The 22,655-nt window shown below is 43.7% G+C and overlaps 3 long non-coding RNA genes across 3 annotated transcripts in view; 1 reads left to right on the top strand and 2 right to left on the bottom strand.

Moving 5' to 3' along the window:
• LOC146425306 (uncharacterized) overlaps nucleotides 1–18,748 on the top strand; it is a 241,556-nt gene extending 222,808 nt beyond the window's left edge. The window contains exon 3 of the long non-coding RNA XR_014846607.1: nucleotides 18,475–18,748. This is a non-coding gene — a long non-coding RNA (uncharacterized LOC146425306). The remainder of the gene's footprint in view (nucleotides 1–18,474) is intronic.
• LOC146425296 (uncharacterized) overlaps nucleotides 1–22,655 on the bottom strand; it is a 474,460-nt gene that overhangs the window by 198,392 nt on the left and 253,413 nt on the right. The window lies entirely within an intron of this gene.
• Nucleotides 10,780–22,655, bottom strand: part of LOC146425302 (uncharacterized) — a 137,080-nt gene continuing 125,204 nt past the window's right edge. The window contains exon 3 of the long non-coding RNA XR_014846540.1: nucleotides 10,780–11,011. This is a non-coding gene — a long non-coding RNA (uncharacterized LOC146425302). The remainder of the gene's footprint in view (nucleotides 11,012–22,655) is intronic.

Raw genomic sequence — 22,655 nt, 5'->3', positions numbered from 1 at the left:
GTTGGAGCCCCTGATTCTGAGATAGTAGGGATGTTTCATCTTCCCCAGAGAACCCCGAACTAGGATAAATATCAGAGTACAAGGGTTATAGACATGTAGGGCTAAGGTACAGGGAGTGAAAGGTACAATGAAAGGGAAAGGGTATAAAAAATATTAAAAAAGGGTATAAAAAGGGTATAAAGAGAAAAACCAAAAACCATCAGGCATCATTTCTCTCCTTTTTAGAGACTAACACGACTTTACCATGTCTAGTCTCCACACTACAGCACTGGTTTATACAACTAGCTGTAGCAAAAATAATAACTACAATTACAAATATTATAAATGTTTCTTTTACCCAGGTGTGGTGGTTTTGATTGGCCCAAAACATCAGCAAAGTATCTTTAACATCTAAGAGAAATTTAAACCTTTCAGAAGCTGTTGTAGTAAGCCTGAAGAAGTGTCTGAGAGGTAAGGAGTGGCACAAAGATGGCTCCTGTGTGTCCTGAGTGAAAGTTCTGGAAGTTTTTCATCAAGTCCAGCAAAGCCAATCTCTGATAGCTCTAAAAGTGATGAACATGCTTCTGGCCAAGTTTGGGCCAATTAGAGGTGCTAGTTCCCCCTCTGTGAAAACATATTTAAGAAGAAATCAAAACAAGGTAGGCACGCACTTCTTTGTAGTTAGGGGAGGAGGAAGAAGTAGAGGTAAAAACATGTGAAGAGAAAAAAACATAGAGACACCAAAGTCAGTGAAGAAAGTGGGAGAAGAGGTGCTCCAGGTGCCAGAGCTAAAAACTCCCTGCTATCCATAGTGAAGACCATGGAGAGAGCAGGAGGTCCCCCTGCAGCCCATGGAGTCCACAGGGGTGCAGAAATCCACCCACAGCCCACGCCAGAAGAGCAAGTAGATGCCTGGAGAAAGCTGTGAACCAGTTAGAGTCTCATCTAAGAGTTAAAACTGCAAAGGCCTTGCAAGAAAGAGAAAAGCCTTGCTCCTGGGATGGAAGCAGCCTGGCCTCGGCTCAGGAGAGTCTGCACCTTGTAGACGAGAAGACTCATGTTGCAGCAGAATTCGGGCAGGATATTGCTCGTGAGATTAGACCCACGCCAAAGAAGTTCCCAGAGGACTGTCTCTTGTGGGAGGGACCCCATTGCTAAGTAGAGGACCCCTCTCCCTGATGGACTGACCAAAAAACAAACCCCTTACCCTGCCCCCTGCCCGTGTTGTTGGTTTGGAAAGAAGGAAGGGGAGTGAGCGATGAGACTGCTTCTTAAGAAAGAAAAGGTAAGAGCAGTGGCAATGTCTAGAGAGAGAGAGAAATAAGTAAAAATAAAGAGTATTTGTAGTAGAAGAATTATAGTGATGAATAGATTTATAGACCTGCTCCATATACTAAAAAATACCCCACATTCTGCCCCCCTACCCTAGCTTTTAGTTGGAAGAAAGGGGGGGTGAGTAGAAAATGCTGTCTTAAGAGGGAGACAGTGAGTGAACAAAATGGTGTATGAACAGCTTATTTTTACCTCTCATTTATACTCCAACTCTGTTAGTAATTAAATCACTTTGCAACTTTAAGTTTAGAGCCTGTCTGCCCTTTCCTTCTCTGCGTCCTCCTACCAGTGTCCTATCTCATTTAAGTAATGAGATTAGTGTGTGTTTTTATGTTACAGAATGGCTTCAAGACCACGGTCACGAATCCTTAGAGGGCTTGTGCGAGCAAAGCCAGTGTTAGCTGAAGTAGGCCACACAGGCTGCAGCAGTAAAACAAATGCAAGGCATGCCGACAGGACAGGAGCCCAAAGACAGAGTGCCCTTGAGCTCTGGGAAAGTGCCGTGGGGAAGGTACTGGGGAGGAACTTTCGATTAAGAAGAATGAGGAGGAACCCTGAAAGTGTGAGAATGGAATGCAATGGAATGCAGATTGTAACTTTTGTGCTTAACCAATGAAGTAGTGAGTAGTAAACATAAGCAATGTAACAGTATATAAGCCGCAGATACAGTGAAATAAACGGAGCTTGCTTATAACTCATATTGAGTTGTCGTCTGGCTTCCCTCGCTGCCGACATTTTTACAGTTTTTTTTCTTCCCCTCTCCTGCACGTCTGCAGCAAAAGAGCAAAAGTGCCTAGCATTTAGTCAAAGTCAAACCCTGACACAGGCCGAGTCTGGTAACCATGAAGGTAGGGCGTGGAAGATATGGTTGAATTTCAAGGAGTAATTACTGGAACCCACTTCATGTAGAATTTGAGTCCCCTTCCAAATTTCTTCCAAATCCTCTTTAATTCTTTTATCCTGGTCTACAAAGGAACAACAGGTGGCATTAATAATATTACATACTCCTTCATGAGCGCCGAGTAGGAATTTGAGAGCTATCCTGTACTGTGTCATCTCCCTTGACAGGCCCTGTACCTCCTCCTGTAAAGCTATAATTGCATCAGCAGTATGTTGTTCAATACTTTCAATAACGCTTGAGATGTTCACAATTGCTCTCTCCAGTTCAACTATTCCATAAGAAGGAAGGAGAGCTCTCACTATAGTATGGAAAACTGTTGGATGTTCAATGAGGGGATAAAGAGTTCTTTTCCACCTCCTATGTGTTTTTTCAATTTGGTCAAATATTGTTATATTTGGGATTACAGCCCCGAGGGCACAGGCCTGATTTTTATCTACAGGTAGAATCTTCCAGGCCTTATCATCACATATCCAGTTGTCCTGGATTAATGATAAAACTCTCTCTCCTCCGAGAGCGAAGGGCTCTGACACCCCCTCCCCCACCCACAACAGAATTTCTTAGATGGAAGTGAAGAAAAAACTATTTATTTAATAAAACCACGCAGAGTGCCCTGCAAGGCACAGGGGAAGGGGTAAACCAAGGGGAAAAGGAGTTATTAAACCTGATTAAAAAGTCCTTTTTCCTCAGATGTAGCCTCTCCCTGGGGCCCCCCTTGGGGGCTGGGCGGAGCTCCCCTAGAGCTCTGCTGTCCTCTGGCTCACTTGGGTTTTTGGGCGACAAAGCAGATCGAAGAAAAGGGGTCCAGACGAGGAAAAAAAATGAAAAAAACTGGAACAGAGCCCACTCCAACAGCCGTCTCCGCACACAGTCTGTGCAGAGAGCGAAGAATACTCCCCCTCCTCGCTCCCCCGCAGTGAGGCTTGGGGAAAATGTTTTCAAAACAGCCCGCATTTCTCTCTGCGGCTGAATGTAGTTAAAGTGACAAGACCACATTTTTTTTAGAATATAAGTCAACTATAGGGAATAAAGGATTATCATAACATCACTCCAAGACACCAATACACTCCCGTCCCAAGTGGTAGAGCCAATCTCCATCCCAGCAACCTCATTTTTGTCACAGATCTTGGGTTGAATATTTCTCTGAAGTTGGTCTTATGACAATATGATGGAAGAATGGCCTTCCCTGTAGCATTCATGAGCACGCAGCGAACTGTATAGTTCCTACGTTCCATCAGGCTACTCAGGGGGATAGGAGGTAGAAAGGTGATGTTGGCTCTGACTCATTACCACCTTTCTGTATGCTCTTCTTCCATACCAATACTGATCAATGGCCACTTACCCCTCCCATTTAGAGATGGTAACTGGGTACAGATCCAGCAATTGCTCATATTAAGAGCTCTGGAAACATTTTGGATCTTAGTATTGTGCAACTCCTGGGCTGAGCCCTGGGTCATGGTTACCAGTTGGGTAAACAACAGACATGTAAAGAACAATTTAAACATCATCTTGGTTTGCATCAGTCTCTGTCTTCTCAATGGTCTCAGGAGCAGAAGCCTTCTTCACTCTGGAGTAGTGGATCCACAGTCCTTTCCTAGCAACCTTGACAGCAGTGAGGGTAGTCAGCAAGACTTGGAATGGTCCCTTCCACTTAGCTTGCAATGTGTCACTGTCCCACCACTTGATGTAGACCCAGTGTCCAGGCTGAAATGGGTGAGCAGGGATGTCCTATCCTATAGGTTTGGACTGCACAATGAATCTCTGGAGCTTTTGCAAAGTGGAACTCAAAGCCATTAAGTATTTCTGTAAATTAATTTTTTCCTTCATGTGAATTTACCCCGGGATATGTGGAAATGGATATCATCTGCCATATAAGATTTCATAGGGCCTTATATTGTCTCTCTGCCTTGGTTTTATGCAGACCCTTGGTAAGGCTATAGGCAAAGCCAGAACCCCTGTCATAGATGTTTCTTGACAGATCTTACCAATCTGGGCCTTGAGGGTTCCATTCATATGTTCGACTTTGCCACTTGCTTGGGGCGTGTATGGTGTATGCAGGTCCCAAGTAAGTCCCAGAATCCTGCAAACTTCCCTGATCACCATTGCAAAAAAATGTGGTTTTCTATTTGATGACATTCCCAAAGGAACCCCAAACCTTGGAATTATATGATTGAGCAAGGCTTTCACTACTTCCTTTGCTACATTGATGCGACAGGGATAAGCTTCAGGCCACCCACTAAAGGTATCAACTAATACCAACACATATTTGTATCCTTCGTTACATGGCATTTCAGCAAAATCTATTTGCCAGTAATCTCCTGGGAGATGTCTTTCCTTGGTCACTCCTAACACTACTCTCTTGCTTGTGTCAGGGTTGTTTTTGCAACAGGTTTCGCACTTGCTTGTAACATTACACAATATCAGTCATCTTTCTCCCTATCACTACTTCAGATGTTTTAAAAGGTTTTCTCTTCCCCAGTGGGTACTCTTATGTTGTCTCTGTGCTATTTTGCAAAGGATCGGGGGTGGGACTACAACCTGGCGTATCAGGGTAACAGTCTACCCACCCTTCTTAATTTCAGCCTTAAGAAATTTAATTAATTTGTGGTCACTCTGATTATTTTTTGGAGTAAACCCTGTCAGATTTACTTCTTTCTGTGGCACTACAGCAAATATGCTTTTTTTTCTTGCCATTTTGTCAGCAAAGCAATTTTCCACTTCAGGAGTTGTCTTCCTCTTTTGATGACTTTTGCAATGCATGACAGCTAGTTCTGTAGGCTTTCTGTGATGATGCATCCGAAGGCAAGGCTTTTACCTCAATTACTTCATCTATGGTGGTTACTGCGCAGCCTGTCATACGCTTACCATTACGAAACTGCTCCCATCAGTAAAAAGTTTCCAATCTGGCTTTTCTAGAGGCACATCCTTCCGGTCTGGTCCACAAAAATAGGTCTCCTCTGTTGTCTGCAAACAGTTATGCTCAGGCATGCCATCAAGCAATGGGGATGACAAAAACATTGCAGGGTTTACAACAGATGTTTTTAGGGTAACATCATTTTGTTCCAACAACACAGATTGGTATTTAAGCATTCTGCTAGGGAATAACCAGTGTTCCTCCTTTTGCTTTAGCACAGAGATCACGGCATGGGGTACATGCACAACAATGTACTGTCCAAGGGTGAATTTATGAGCCTCCTGTATTAGGATGACAGTTGCTGCCACAGCTTTCAGCCACCCAGGCCACCCTTGGCTAACATTGTCTAGCTGTTTTGAAAAACATGCCACAGCTCTTTGCTGGTCTCCAAGGTATTGTGCCAGTACCCATAGAGCAACATTCTGCCGCTTGTATGTAAAAAGTCCAAAGGGCTTAGTTAGGTCTGGCAGCCCCAAAGCTGGAGCAGACATCAAGGAATGTTTTAGTTGTTTAAATGCACCCTTGCTTTCTCTGTCCAGTTGATGGCTCCTTTTTCAGCTGCCTTAAGGGTTTCATACAGAGGTTTTACTAGTATTCCATAACTTGCCACCCAAAGTCGGCACCAACCTACCATACCGAGGAAAGCTTGCATCTCTCTCACCATATGAGGCTCTGGAAGTCAGCAGATAGCTTCTTTCCGTTCTTTGCTAAGTTGTCGATGGCCACGGAAAATTTCCAGCCTCAGGTAAACTACTATTTCTTTGGCAACCTGTGCCTTTTTCTTTCAGACTTGATATCTGCCTAGGCCCAAAAAATTCAAAAGACTTACAGTGAGCTGGATGCAGTCATCTAGCGTTTTGGGTGCAATCAGGATGTCATCAACATATTGAAGGATTTTTCCTCTTGGTTCTTGTTTTTTCCAGTCCTCCAGTTCCTTTGACAGCTGATGTCTAAATATAGTTGGGCTGTTCTTGAACCCTTGGGGTAGCACTGTCTAGGTGAGTTAAGTCTTTTTTCCTGTCTCGGGATTTTCCCACTCAAAAGCAAAGAGTTCTTGACTATGTTTGTGGATTGGAATAGAGAAAAAGGCATCCTTGAGATCTAAAACTGTGAACTACCCTAGTTCATTTGTCAGTGTGGTCAAATGTGTAGGGGTTTGGTACAACTGAATGTATGTCTTCTGTGACTTTGTAAATTGCCCTCAAATCTTTCACTAATCTGTAACTCTTACCATTAGCCTTTTTTACTGGCAGGATGGGTGTGTTGTATTTAGACACATTCCACTAGCAGCTCAAATTTAAGAAATTTGTCAATTACAGTTGCTAGTCCCCTACGACTTTCTAATTTTAGAGGCTACTGTTTCTGCTTTACCAGTGTTGCTCCCACTTTGTGTGTAATACTCACTGGTTCAGCTCTTTTGGATTTCCCAGGAAAATCACTGGCCCATACTATTGGGATGTCCACGTCCTCAACTTCCTTAGGAATTTTTCCACAACACTCCTGGATGAGAATAGTAGCTGATTCGACAAATTTAGATTCGGGAATTATAACTTTCACTTTCTCTTCATTGGAAAATTTCATTTTTTCTTCCAATTTTTTACAATAAATCTCTGCCCAATAATGGCTTTGGAGAATTTGGCATATATAGAAATTGATGAGTCACCCAGTGTTTTCCCAGTTTAAATTTTAAAGGTTGAAAGTAAGGCCTTGTTTCACTTACCCCCATGGCACTGTCATGGTCCACTCATAAGCAGACACGTGATGGTTCTTACCAGCTATGATCTCAGAGTGCAAAAAGAAAAGAAAGCACAAAATCCAACAAGTCAAGGGAGTTAAATTTCAATCCAAGGGGGAACTTTTTTAATTTGGCCCGTAAAGCGGCCTGCGATAGAGAGAGAAAGAGAGAAAATTGGGAAAAGATGGGGTGGAAAGGGAAGGAAAGGGGACTATAGCTACCACGACGGGCCCACAGACGTCCGGCATCCCTGGGGTCCCATCCAGTCGGCGTTCCTTGGTCTCTGCAAAGATCGATGTGATCTTTTGGTGGGGAAGATCTTCCGAGTTCAGCCACTCCAGATCTGTCTTTTATGCTTAGTCCATACACATGGTCCCTCCTTGCGACCCGCCTTTGCTCCCCCTTAATTTTTGTGGAGATATGCCAAACTCCACTTGACAGGGTCAAGGGAGGAGTGTCCAAGGCATGGTCGGCAGGTTTCTCACAATGGGTGTCAGGGCAACGGGTGCAAAGCCTTTGCCACATACCGTCTTTGGCAGGCACAAGGCCTTTGTTCTGTACCAACTCAGGCAGGTGCAAAGTCTTCGTTCCATACCACCTTAGGCAGGCACAAAGCATTCGCTCCGTACCAGCTTCAGGTAAGGACAAAGCATTCTCTGCGTAAGTCCTGCACCTGTAGTTTCTGATGAGAAATGTTGAGACAGAACTCGATTCTTGGATCGACCCTTACAGGCACCAATCACATCTACAGTATCTTGACTCAGTTTCCCCTTTAAAGTATTTAACACAGAATAAGTTGCCCCTGTATCAACCAGAAATTCAACATCATCTTTCCCCAGCTTAACTATAACTGAAGGCTCCACTGGGGTGGTGTTAAGAATGGAGACAGGGGGTTGATAGATTTCTGCTGGTTGCCTAGGCCTGTGACAACTGGCAGTTAACCTATTTAGAGCAACCAGCACACCCCAAACCCAGTCTCATTTGCAAGTTCTTTAACACTGGCCAATTTAGGTCTAATATAAAATGGATTATTCTTTATTAGACACAAGAAATATCAGAACAAGGAGCTAAACAAATTATATACTGCACAAAATAGGAAGAACTACCAATAGCTAAAAATGCATCCTGCAAAAGGTACCTATTATTGTTATTATTATTGCTAGCAAAGAAAAATACAATTTAGGAAACCAATGATCTTACCAAACTCCAATTTTGGTGCTGGAATGCATCAGAATCTTCTCTCAATCCTTAGGAAGTTACCACAGAGTTGTGCCCAGGCTCTGGGGAGAGGCTTTCTCACGCTCCAGTGTCCGTGTAGAAAAGCTTCTACTTTTGTGAAAATGAGTGTGTCTTTTATAGGATAAAAGCATGCCTGCTTGGTTACATATGCACTTTTTTGTTTCTCTTTTCACATCCTCTCTCCATACTAAAATATGAATTCAAGGTTAGAGGTCTTAGACTATCAGGTGCTAAGAGATAACCCCTGCCATGCTGTTGACCCCACCTGGGTTATCTATCTTCTGCCATTGAGCAGAAGGAGGGGGGCGGGGGGGAACGTCCTGTCACAGGTGGATAATGCATTGGGTCCCCATCAATTCTCATTCACAGCTAACTCAGGAGCTGGGGGCATTTGTTTCACCTGCATTGGACACTCGTTCTTTCAGTGACCCTTTTTCTTGCAGTTGGCACACTGGTCTTTGGCCAGAGGAGGGCAAGGGGGACCCTTTTTCTGTTTACCAGATGACTTCCCCTAACCATGCTTCTTCTTGTGGTGGGGTTTACCCCCCTTATCTTCCTTATCTTCTATATCCCTATCTGTTGGATGCTTATTGTGATATATTTTCCAGGCTGCATTCAACAATTTATTTATATCATACTCATCCATTCTTTACAGCTTTTTTCTTATGTCATTTGTAGATTGGTTTATAAATATGTAGGCTAAGTGGGATTACTGCATTGGGAAATCTACATCCAAATTTGTGTATTTCCATGCAGCCTCTTTGAGCCTATTCAGGACGTCTGTAGGGGTCTCATTTATATCTTGCCTAATTTCATATAATTTGGCCCAATTCACTGCTTTAGGGATACCACATTTTAGCCCAAGAACCATGCACTTTTGATGTTGTTTTAATTTGGCCATCTGCTCCGGCACATTGGGGTCCCACCCTGGATCCATCTGAGGAAAAATATTACTAACAGGTCCTTGAAGGGTACCAGCTGTAATCTGAGTCTCTATAGCATTTACAGCAGCCTTAATGGCCATCTCCTTTTCTGTACTATCTAATATTTCATCCAGCATTACATTCAGATCACTCCAATCTGGATTCTGTGTCTTGATGGCTAATTCAAACTGCATGGCTACCCTCTCTGGGTTTTCTCTGTATGTCCTGACTGACTCCTTCCATTGTTGGAGCTCTACAAGGAAGAAAGGAGTTCTGATATAAACCACTCTTTGATTCCCAACAGCCTGCCTTAGAGGTGCTTCTAGAACAGCCTCTTCCTTCCTTGGTTCATCTTTCTTAGATCTAGTACGTTTCGCTACCGGACCAGTAGCTCCTATAGCCTCTCGGGCTATTTTTCCCCTCTTCTTCTCGATAGGCCCACTGGCTGCTGTGGCTACAGCCCCAGTCTTGGTCTCTTCCTCCTCCTCGGAGCTATCTGCGCTGAATTCATCTGGCTCGCTTTTAATTTGGGCTATTTCTCCTTCAGCACTGCCACTAGTTGCCCAGCGAAGCAAATGCCGCCTAGCCGCTCCCCCCTTCCCCAGCTTGGGAGGGGCCAGTGGCAGACGCACTTCCCTCTTTGTCTGGATCTGCCCCCGCTCTGCCCCTGTCTCCGCCCTCAGGGCGGCCAGTGGGCAGTGACCAGCCCACCCCCGCTCCTCCCTCATCATCGCCTTTAGGGTGTTTTGGGGAGGGTGGCAACGGAGGTGGGGGGTTGGCCACGCATCACCTATCCCTAGCCCTGAGTCAACAAGGTGAAGGGGGGGAGCTGACGGCTGCCACCGTGGAGGGGGAGGGGTAGGAGGAGGAGGGAGAGGGGGAGCTGGCCAGCATCCCCCCACCGGCCCGGCAGGCCCCTGTTGCGGCTGGGGGTATGATACTCCCCGGCGCAAAGCGGGTGCTACCAAATATATGTCAGTCGTTTCTATCTCCTCAGCTCTGGTTAGGGGCTTCTTTTTTCTATCTTTTCTCTTTTTCTTCTTTTGTAAAACCATCTCGAAACAGCCCTTTTTCATTTGTTTTTACGCCTTTTCTCAATTCAGGAATACAGAAAACAACTCTGCATACCTTAACTCCTCAAACCTGTCTTGGATCTGCAGCTCTACCAGTAGTTCTGTGATTAATTGGTTGTCCAAACTACATAGACGGGGCCATTTTTCTCCCCCCCTTCCCAGTTTCAACACAGGCCACACCCACAAGAGCCTAGTGAGTTCCCCCGTGTCCAGGGGGGGTTTTTTCTTTGTGAGGACATGCCAGTTTTTTAATGATCAAACCCAGAGGGGAATCCTGTGGGATTTTTGGGTTAGTAGAAGATGCACCACCCATGTTTTGCTTATAAACAGAAAAGAAACAGCCATAAAGAAAGTTCTTAGCCTAGAGTCTGGTGCAAGAAACGAACCTGCAGTTCCCAGGCCCAGCAGAGTAAGGAAAGCAAGGTTTAAAAGAGCACGCGCATGCAGCTTAAAGACCCTGGCGAGATTCGAACCACCTTCTCTTGGTAGACAAACCCACGCCCCCAACCCCTAGGCCACAGCTCCCCCTGAGCTGCCATGTGGCCCTTCTGAGAGTAAATAGGGAAGAGCGTCCCCTTTTTCTCACAACTCTCCCCTGCGGGAGCGGAGTAGATTGCAAACTCCTTCTTTATGGCCCCCTTTGGCCACACTCCTGTTATAGAGGTTCGAGACCACGCCAATCGGTCTTAGTTCCAATGGGTAAAATTTTATTAATTACAGCAAGCAAAGCATAGGCAATTCAGCGCTGGGCGACAGGGGGATCTCCGTCCCACCAACTGCCGCGCGGTTCTTGATTCGTAGTTTTCTTTTATGTGGTCTAACTTCCTGCTTCGGTAGTACTCTGCGCATGCTCTCCTGCTGTTGCCAGGGAGTTTAAGCGAAATTTCAACAGCGTGGCGATTTCTCTTCTGCTGATTTCTGCAAAAGACTGTTTTCTTAAGCAAACTTAAAGGTTAAGCAATATTAAGCAATCGCATGTTTTCTTAGGCAGGTGTAAAGGTTAAGTAATATCTAGCAGCCACCAAGCAGCCGTGCCTACGTATCCACATTCTAGATTTAATGGACAAACATTCTCCTTCACACTCCTGCCTTACCCTTGGAGATCTCTCCCAGATGCAGTAAAACCATAAAACCCTTCACTTTCGATTTCACCTCTCTTGGTGTGTTTCTGTGGTAGGTTTTTCGGAAACTCCCTGGTTTTTGCAATCCTGGATTGCCGCTTGCCTCCCGAAATGCCGGCGAGTGAGGGGTGCAGCGGGGTGTTTCTTGATCCAGAATTCGATCTAGGGGTCCCCTTCTCTCCTGCCTGGCTCGCCAGAACTGATGCTTTAAAAGCTGGTAAAATAAGAGGCAGACACAGCAGTATAGGGTAAAAAGGGTATTACCTTGGTTTTAATAGGATCTCAGGTGCACCCTTGTCAAAGGTGGAAACACGCCGAGAAGCACACCCCATGTACAACGCGTATATAATTTTATGGACCTCACAAATTAGCATATCTACCTAAAGTCTTCCAATAAGAAACTTAACAAATGAAGTAATTGTCCCCCTATTCTAATTATCCCCCCCCCAAATGAGGCTACGGTCTAGTTTACAAAAACATGTTCCAGAGAGGAGGCTCCATCCAAGTTTGGAGCCTCTAGTTCTGAGATAGTAGGGACGTTTCGTCTCTCCCAGAGAACCCCAAACTAGGCTAAATGTCCGAGTACAAGGGTTATAGACATGTAGGGCTATGGTACAGGGAGTGAAAGGTACAAGGAAAGGGAAAGGGTATAAAAATATATTAAAAGGGTATAAAGAGAAAAGACAAAACCATCATGCATCACACTCTTCCAAACACACACACTCCGGTACTTCCAACAACACAATATTATGGGTAAAATTCATGAATATTCATCACATTCCCCAGGATAGGAGTGGTTATAAAAATCATTTCTCGGAAGTCATTAATATCATTAGCACGTGTGCCACGCATGCTCTGTGTGTTTTGTGGTCTTTGAAGACCCCCAAAGACCACCTCCAGGATGAAGGTCCCAGTAGTCTTCATCACAATGCAGTTTTCACCTTTCTCTCTGTAGCATGCGCAGTTCTTCATGGGATGATTCAGTGTTTTCTGTGCTGGCTTCAAACAGATTCTTGTCCCTCTTTTCTTGGTAAGATTAAAGGAATCCTGTTTTCCTAGATTTTAAAATTCACATGTTCTTTCTCTCAGTGGTTGACCTGAGTTACCTATTGACCACTCCTTTCTAACCACAGAGGCCAGGTTTACACAGACTTGCCCCCTGCAACTGAGAGGGGAGGAAGACCTTGGGTGTGTGGCATAACCTCTAGTCAGAGGCACTGAACACCCATCCTCCCTTACACCAACCGGCCCAGCTATGGAACTCCCAACCCTGATGTCACCGAAACTGTGGAAAAAACAAAAACTCTCTAACAACATTTTTAATGTTAGAGAGTCTAGGCATTACTTTATTTTTTGGCCAGGATGTTGTTCTGGCCAGGATGTGCCACAGAAATAATTCCATCCACACATAGCCTGGGCGTGCAGAGAAGATCATTCCATGACATGTGACTTTTACAAGCTTTCCCCAAAACTTTATGCTGTCAAAACTCAAAGAATTTCATTGGTTTAATGTTCATTGGTCCAAAGTTGCGTAGTCTTTACTATTTGGTTTTTTATTGGATCTGGATTTCTTCGCCTCCGATGTCAATTATGTCTTCACTCCTTGATTTCCTTATCAGCCTTTTCTGGACTAGGTTTCTCCAACCCTGCTAGGGGGCAGCATCTGGGTGGATGTTTGTTGATGTTCTGCTGATGGTCTTTATATCTCTTTGGTTTAGGGGGGCTAGAATATACTAATTTAGGGAAACTAAAAGCTGGATAATAATTTTTTTGAACTCTCAGACTCTGGAGGCAACTCCTATCAAGTGTGGGAAAAGGTATCTTTTCAAGGATGATTGTTTCATGTGCTGAGACAAGTAGAACACCAGGGAGCAAAGTATCCGGTATTTGAGAGGATTCAAATAATGAGCAGTCCCCTATAAATCCAGGTGAAGTCCAGAGTACACAAACCATGTGGGAGAATTTCCTATGGAGCACGCCACCACTGTTTTTCAACTCATTGACAGTGATGTCATGGAAAGAAGGAGAAGAGTGGATAATTTGGTTACCAAACTCTGGCTATATGAAGAAAGCATCTCTTCCCCAATCCGGGCCTGCATCTCATCCATGGAAAGACTGCCCAAGGATCTCCAGCAATTTAAAGAGGACCACCAGCAATTTAAAGAAGGATCCCATGCCCTGCCAGTACGGACCAGAGTCTCTGCTATTGGAAGCAAGCACCCTCCTGCTCAAGAGAGACAGGGAACACACCATGAGGTAACCTGTGGTTTTACCTGCATGACCACAGAGAGGACATGGGGAAATGGGATGGAAAACCCACCTCTGCCCTAGCAGCATGAGTATGTGAGTTGAAAGGAAGAACAACCACTGCAGGAAATTCTTCAAGGATAAATAAATCCTGTTTCCAGTGGGCAGGTCCTCAGACAGAATGGAAGGGCTGATGCTTCCAATCCTCTTGAAGGGATCTCCGGTTCATATATACAAGAAGTGAGCAACAAGTACCATGACCAGAACTAGAGGGCCTCTGCCTCCAGCCAGGTGGAGCAAAGGGACAATCGAATCTATTGGACTGTGTGGATCCGATGGCCTGGCACATCAGACTCACAAGAGTATAAGGCTTTAGTTGACATCAGTGCACAATGTACCCAGATGCCATAAGATATGTAGGGACAGAATTGATCTCTATTTCTGGGGTGACAGGGTGTTGGGGAAGATGAAATAGGAAAGCCTTATAAATATGATTACCTGGCAAAAGATGCTGAGAATATGGAAAATATAAGCGAGATTGAAATGAAGACAAGCTTTGAGTTACTGAACAACTAGAAAACAATGGTACAGCCGACTGGAGCTAATCCCCCCTCTTGATGAAACAATACCCTCTGCTTGCAGGCAGGTCCAAGGGTCAGAGCAGACCCTGCCAAATTGACAGAGGGTCCAAAACGTAGTTTTTAGGGCTTGAAATATAATACCGTATGGTAATGCAATGATTCTTATAGGTTGTATGTAAATGTTGTAGGATTTGTAGCTTGTTCTAGATTGGTTAATGAGAATTAGAATATTCAACACAGAAGATGATTTATTGTATTGTAAACGGCAGCTTGCTCTCTTGTTATCGATCTCTCACTCTCTCTCACTCTCTCTCTCTCTTGCTTCCCTGACCTGCTTTGGGCTGCATGGCAGCCCCTAGCAGGCCTCCTACACTCACACCCTTTCATAATAAACCCCATGCTCTAAGACCTGACTTCAGAGATCTCTCGTCTCTGTCCCGACCGTCCGAAACCGACAAACAAACCCATCCTAATCCTACAGGATCTAATCATACAACAGGGGATCCCAACAGCTGACTGTACTGGAAGCTAAAGTGAGCCTGACTGGGAACAAATGGCAAAATCCCCCCATTGTGACTGGCCTAGAGGCCTTGTGTATCCTTGGCATAGATTACCTCAGGAGAGGGTATTTCAAGGACCCAAAAGTGATTTAGGGGGGCTAGAATTTATTAATTTAAGAGAACTAAAAGCTGGATAATAATAATAATAATAATAATAATAATTTTTGAAGTGATTTAGAAGGCCAGAGATTGGATAATGATTTACTAAGATTTGCTTGCTGAAGACAATGTATTATTTGCTTAATGATTTTGTGCCTACCTAGTATCAGGAAGGATATAGAGAAGAGAGCCAAATAATTGAGAAAAACTACTGAGTGTGACCGAACATCCTGCTCTCGGACCCCAGAACTGGTACAAGTTAGTTCTAAGGCTTGGACTTGGACCAAGAACCAAGGGAGCATGTGCAAGGGAACAGGGTGAAGAGTTCATCTCGAGGAAGACTACTAACTTCATCCCTCATTTATCTTCAGGACCCCCGCCCACAATTAATTTGTGACACTGCGCTTGCACGAAGATATTTAAATGAACTTTGAACTCATTATAATATGAAGTGGGGATAGGTAATGAATATGTATAGGGACATTGTGTAACTTTATGCATATGTAACCTGTAATCTAATATAAAGCAAGTGAAGTGCTGCTGAGGCGGTGCATGCCTTTGGAGGGGCTATCCCCCATGCACCCCAGCTGGAATAAATGCATACCTACTTAATAACTTTTTGAGTTGTGGAGTCAATCCTCGCCTCATCTTTGGGGCTTCTCTCAGTCTGTTGAGATGTTAAACTCATCAGGCCCCATCTAGAGGAACAGTGTGCTGGAAAGAAACTTCAGTTCTTTTCCCCCGGGGCAAAGGATATCAAACCTGATTAAAGTTATAGAAATTTTTTTTAAATGGGTATGTTTTGCAACAATTGGAAGGCTACATCCATGGGACATTCATGTGACAGGCAGCTGAGGGGGTGTCATAATTCATCAAAGATGCCCCAAAGCGCTCCCCAGACTCATTCCTGAGGCCTTGCAGCACAGGACTGCATGTGATGCAAAGTGATTCAACAGATCCAGAATCTGCTGTGAGAAACTGTGTCAAACTGCATCCCCCCCTTCCCGGGGGACCCTCACTACCAAGAAGACCAGCTGGAGAGGATCATCGGAACTCTAGTGGGATCCACAGAGTGATGATATTTTCTTTAATCTCTCTCTGTCACTCTCTTTCTGTCCCCCCACCTCTTTTCTATTTCTTTCTTTTGTCTCATATTTACTGTTAAATAAAATCCATACTATTGACTTTGGCATATGGTCTCATTTGCACCTTAATTCGGGCAGAAGCATTTCTAATGACTTTAAAAACCAGACCATAGCACCAGCTTGTAGTTCCCTGGCTCGTCCTTCTTGATCTTTTTGAAGACAGGAGTGACATTTACTTTCACCCAGTCCTCAGAAACTTCCCCTGATTGGCATGACCTTTCAAAGCTAATTGACATTTTGAGTCTGTCTTGTCCTGGGGAAATCAACACTATAGGTAGCATTCTAAATGTGGTCTAATGAGTGCAGAGTTAAGGAGATAATTACTTCCCTTGGTTTGTTGGTTATGCTCCTGGTAATACGGGCCATGGTGCTGCTAGCCGCCTTTTTGCCAGGGCCCTGATTAGCCCCAAGTGGGCCCAGAGGCACTTCAGAGACAAAGTCAGAGAAGCAGGTATTTGCTTTATTCAGCGTGCCAGGTGTGGGGGATTCACTCCTCCAAACACACACACTCAGCACTTCCAACAACACAATATTATGGGTAAAATTCATGAATATTCATCACATTCCCCAGGATAGGAGTGGTTATAAAAATCATTTCTCAGAAGTCATTAATATCATTAGCATGTGTGCCACGCATGCTCTGTGTGTCCCGGTGGTCTTTGGGGATCTCCTCAGATGAAGATCCCAGTAGTCTTCATCACAATGCAGTTTTCACCTTTCTCTCTGGAGCATGTGCAGTCCTTTGTGGGATGATTCAGTGGTTTCTGTGCTGGCTTCAGATTTTTGTCCTTATCTTGACAAGATTAAGGGAATCTTGTTATCTAGGTTTTAGAATTCACATATTCTGTCTCTCAATAGTTGGCTTGAGTTACCTATTGATTACCCCTTTTGTTGAAGGATAACTTGCAAAGCAAGGCCACAGAAGCCTGAGAAACAGCATAAATGGAGTTTTATGCACAAGCTAGTTTATGTGACTGACTCTAAGGTGCCTTTCCCAGGAGATAGCAGAATATAAAGATGTGGGCATCATAAAAGAATGTTAAACAAGATAAAGAAGAATAGACAGAGACTTAGCTAATGCTAGGAAAAGCATGATAAAGAGCCTCAGCCAATTAGCAAAGTAGATTAGGCACGTAAACAGTGCTTTTGTATATAATAATACTTGCTTCCTGAAAATAAAGGGACATGACACTGATACTTCTGTGAAGATGTGTGTTATGGTCAGGCGACCCCCAATTCCCTTTCTCAGCACACTGCTGTCTCATGGTTAGCTTTCTGTCTACCAGGACCTCCAGGGCCTCTTCAGTGAAGCTGCTCCCCAGCTAGTCAGTCCTTATCCTGTACTGTTACAAGGGGCTCTCCTTCCCTTGTCAGTTGTCTTAATGAATTCATGTGGGTCTTGTTCCTCCAGTCTGCCTGGATTCCTCAGAATTACAGCACTGCCCTTGAGCACCTTAACTGCAACCCCCAAATTTGCGCAAACCCCCAAATTTGCGCAAACCCCCAAATTTGCGCAAACTTGATGAGACTGCACTATGTTGCTTTTTTTCAGGTCATTAATAACATGACAGGTCCCAGGTTAGACCCCTGTGGTGATTCGCCCCAATCGAGCTCAGAGACACTTCAGAGACCAAGTCAGAGAAGTGGGTATTTGCTTTATTCGGTGCACTGGATGTGTGGGGAATTGTTTCCACCAAACACACACACCAGTACCTCCAAAGGCACAGTGTTATAGGTAAAATTCATGAATATTCATTATATTCCCCAGGATAGGAGTGGTTATGCAAATTACTTCTCATAAGTCATTAATATTATTAGCGATTTCTTGTGCTCAATGGCAAAAGGATTCCTTTTGCCCCCTTTTATCTTGATAAGATTAAGGGAATCCACAAGGCCAGAACTGATGGGCACCGTGCTGGTGGAAGGGGCAAAAGCTCAAAGAAAGAAGAATGGTTGAAGTGCAAATAGATTTGGGTTTTCTATTTGACTACTCCTTTCTCAATCCCCCCTTTTCCTTTTGTAATTTTGTAATTCTTTACAAATCTTGTATGTCATGAAAGTAAGTACTTTTTTCTATTTCATATCTAAGTTTGTACTTTTGCCATTGAATATAAGCATCGCAATTTCAAGTACATAATATCATACAACAATAACTACTATTGCAGACAGTAAATAACAATGCAAAAATAAAATTATTTTGTTATTGTTATATTTCAATTTCACAAATTTAGATTTAAGCTCATATAGCTTTCTCTTTTTTTTCTGGCTTACTTACCCCTTGCCATTACAATTATTACAAGGTTTTGCTGGGATAGCTGACTGTGGATAACACTGTTCTGGAAATACAAAAGGCAAAACCATTTAATGTGTTTCATTTGGGCGTTGCAGCTTTTAACTGATTTACTGTGTATTATATTGTCCAGTATTGTTCTTTTGTGTCTTCTTTGTCTGTAGTTTCACATTGGAGAGGAGTCTCTGGCCATAGATCCCACAGTCGTGAGGGTGTCAGAAACAATATAACTTTAGAAATTTTATTGTATCTCTCTAGCTAGTTTTGCTTGACTTTACCTAGGGAAAGGAGCTTTTCTTTAGTTTTTTTTTTAAGAGATATAGTATCACACTACGAAGATGGGATTAACATACCACAGATTGGGAGTAACCCCGAAGATAACCAGAAAGATAAAGACCATTAACAGAGCATCTGCAGGACATTGTGGCCACCCACTGAACATCCGCAGGTCATGGGGTTATCACAGACATTCACCAGATACCATCTCCAGCAGGGGTTTTGACTGTATAAAATTCGGGAGAAAATTCTCTGATGTTATGTGTTCTTGGAATACTTTCCTAGGCACATCCTGGCCAGCAAATAAAGTAATGCCTGATTCTCTATCACTTCAAATACAGTGTTAGAGGGTTTTTCTTATTTTCCTGCAGATTCGGTGACAATTTTTGGCGACTCCGCCGGGACGATGCTGTTGATCACTCCACGGACTCCGGGAACGTGAGTTTCTCCCCAGTGCGCATGGAGATTTCATCCAGAGAGACTTCTCCGTCCCCGGAGTCCGGTGAGTTCAACACAAGATCCCATGCTTTTTTTTGTTTAAGGCATTACTTTGGGGTAAAATACAAGGGTGACAGTTTAATTAGATACTGGAAAAATCACTAGTGTTACATGCATGTTGTCCCGGTTTCCTAGTTTGAGTCTAGGTGCTGAACCCCTGTGTTTCCGAGTTCAAGTCTCGGTTGCCTTGGTTACGAGTTCAAGTCTCGGTGTCATCTTCCTGTGTTTCCGAGTTTGAGTCTCGGTTGCATTTGTTCCCAGTTCGAGTCTGGGTTGTCTCAGTTCCGAGTTTGAGTCTCGGAGCCCGGTGTTTGAGTTTGAGTCCCACTTGCTTTAGTTCCGAGTTAGAGTCTCAGATTGTCTCGGTTCCGAGTTAGAGTCTCGGTGTCCAGCCACCGCGCGGTTTCAGGTTCGAGTCCCGATACCTAGTTAAAACGCAATTGCAGAGTGTTTTGGAGTTCAAGTCTCCTGCCTAGGTTACTGTGAAAAGCTTTTTTTGAACAAAGTTTGCTCCGGTGCTTTTGAATTTTTGAATGCGTGTGAGTGTACTGTGTGTGTGCAAATTACCTGTTAACTTGTGTGTTTTACCGGTATAAAAACCCACACGGGGACGCCCGCGAAATATAAATAACTTGCTGAGTGTTGAAACATTCTGAATGATTGTGGAATCATTGTGTGTGCTGTTCTCTGCGTGTGCTAATATGTATACCTCTGCGACACCTGTGTGTGTGTAACTGGCATAGTTGGTAGCTACACAATTCGATATGGGTTCAAAGTTATCTTCACCTACTCGGGAAGGAGGTATACCCAGGAGTTCACCCCTGGGTTGTATTTTACAAAATTGGAAAAAGTTTAAAGGCCCCTCTTTAACCCATAAACAGTTAATAGAATATTGTAACCGCTGGTGGCCGAGTTATCTATTAGATAAGGAAGAATGGCCTTGTAACGGGTGTTTAGATTCTGAAACAATCCTGCAGCTAATGCTATATTGCCAGAAAAAGGAAAAGTGGAATGAAATACCTTACATAGATTTGTTTTGTGAATTGAAAAATTACTTAGATTTACGGAAGAAATGTGGTTTGCTACCTAGGGAAACAAAGCAGTCTGTGATACTGGCTTTAAAGAAGGATAATAAAAGTGAATCTCTGGAATATAGTTGTGTATGTGAAAAACGAGTTTCACTCTCCTGTTGAAATTTAAAAGTTTAATAAAGGACAATAGGGGACAAAAGCAATAAAGCAAAGAAACAGCGCTGGGTGCTTGGCCCTAAGCCAAGAAGCACACCTGCCATTGAGGGAGTCATCTTAAATACTTTTTGTATTGCGTCAGCCTCATGCCTATTCATAAGCATTCATGCATAGTCAAACCTTTCTCAAAACTATTTTGCATGTTCCAAGAACTGTTTTACATGGCTCCTCCTTGGTCCCGTCTTTTTAAAGCATGCGCTTTTTCGGCTGTGGTTTCTTCCAGTCTTGGTTATCGTCTCCCAGTTTGGGCTTGGGTTCGTGGTCCTTGTATCTGGTTATGGCTGATAGTCAGGTATCAGTGGCAGGTCTTCTTTTGTGCTGTTCTTTGGGTGTTATCCAGTCAAGCAGGTAGTGTGGTTAGTAAAGGAAAGTCTTTTAAACTACTTTTATTAGTTATTTTACTACTATATCGAAATCTAGTTCATAACAGAAATTAAAACATTGGTTATATACCTCTATCTTTATGACAAGACTATTTCTGTAAAAAGAATAAAACCATACACACAATGAATATCTACGAAAAGCCAACACTATATTATTATGTATTTATCACATGTAGAACGTTGTGATGGGAAGAAGTGTCAGAAGCATGATTCTGTAGAGGAAGAGATTGAATTTTTAGTTTCCCCTCGAAGAAGGGAAAGGGGGGCAGCCGCTGGGGAGCCTCCTGCAGCACGGGATGAAGAGGGAGCGAGTGGGCATGCTGAAGGGGAAGCGACGTTGAGTCCGGTGGCAAGTAGAACCCGAAATGGAATAAGAGACAGGAATGGGGAAAGGGGGGTAATTCAAGCGCCACTCCGGCAAGCTTGCCGGGGCAGAAGGACCAGTTACTGTTAAAGTGCCGTTTTCAGTAGCAGATTTAAGATCCTGGAAAGAGCTTGCAGGATCATACAGGGAAGATCCTGAGAAAGTGGCTAAGATTTTCGAGACTATTATTAGAACGCAGGACCCAGACTGGTTAGACATTCAAGTGGTATTGGATTCTCTGCTAACTCAGGGAGAGAAAGTTATGGTGTTGGCAAAAGCAAGAGAAGAAGCAGAGAGACTCCATGCTCAGAATGCTCAGCCAGGAACCTTAGATCAGCATTTCCCACAGACAGATCCACGGTGGGACCCAAATAACCCAGGGCACAGGGAGCTATTGACTCGGTATCAGAGGTTGATTGTGTTTGGCATAAGACATGGTATTCCAAAAGCTATAAATATATCAAAGCTGTATCAAATAGTCCAAGGAAAAGATGAACCCCCTTCTGACTTTTATCAGCGACTTTTAGATGTGGCCAGGAAATATACTAATCTGGACCCTGAAAGAGAAGGGGATGCATTGCTGTTAACAACAATATTTGTGGGGCAATCTGCTCCAGACATTAGAGTAAAACTTCAAAAATTGGAAGGGGAAGATTCTAGAAATATAAACAAATTACTGGATATAGCCTGTAACGTTTACAGCAACAGAGAAGACATTAGAGATGCTAAACTCATAGCAGCTATAAGAGGCCAAAGAGACAGTCCTCATGACGCCTCAGGGGGAGGCAGTCATCCTGAAACCCCAGGGAGGGGCGGTTACCGGGGACTCCCAAGGAGGGGTAGTTCCCAGGGACTCCCAAGGAGAAGCAGCTCCTGTGAAACACCAGGGAGGGACAGCTTTCGTGGCCTGGGTAAAGATCAGTGTGCAAATTGTAAACAAGTCGGTCACTGGCAGCGCGACTGCCCATTTAAGAATGGACACACCCCTAACGAAACTGTAAGACTTTTAGAGTTAAATAAAGCATGACGGGGACCGGGGAAGTCATCCCCAGCTGACCCCCTGGTTACTCTGACGTTGGGGAACGAACAAGTTGATTTTCTAGTAGACACAGGTGCAACTTACTCAGTTCTAAACACTTGCAAAGGGGCTCTTAGCCAAAACACTGTAAATGTCACAGGTGCCACCGGGAAAAGCGAAAACTTGCCATTCTTTCAACCTCTAAAATTTAAAATAGGAAAAATGTGGTTAACTCATCAATTTTTATATATGCCTGAATGCCCAATGCCTTTGCTCAGAAGAGATATTTTAAGTAGGTTAGATGCAAAAATAATATTTAAAAATGGACAAATACAAGTGTGTATTCCCGAAAGTAAAGCTCTGGAAGCCCAGATTTTTATGTTGTTACAGCAAGCAGACACTACAGAGGAGATCCCAGAGGAAGTGAACAAGGCTGTCAATCCATCAGTGTGGGCCACTGACATTCCAGGGAGATCAAAAGCAGCAGAACCAGTAAGGATACAACTAAAACCTGATGCAAAACCGGTAAGGCAAAAACAATACCCTTTAAAGTTAGAAGCCAGACAAGGATTAGAAACACTTATTGCAAAATTTCTACAACATGGGTAATTGAGAGAATGTGAATCAGTATACAACACTGACATAACGACGAGAGGGAAACTCACGGCAGTCTCAATATGAGATATAAAGTAAGCTCCCTTTTATTTCACCAAACGAGAGACTTATATACTGT

This window comes from Lichenostomus cassidix, chromosome W (genome assembly GCF_008360975.1).
Source record: "Lichenostomus cassidix isolate B80296 chromosome W, HeHo_3.0, whole genome shotgun sequence".
Lineage (NCBI taxonomy): Eukaryota > Metazoa > Chordata > Aves > Passeriformes > Meliphagidae > Lichenostomus > Lichenostomus cassidix.
This window is presented reverse-complemented; position numbering and strand designations above follow the sequence as displayed.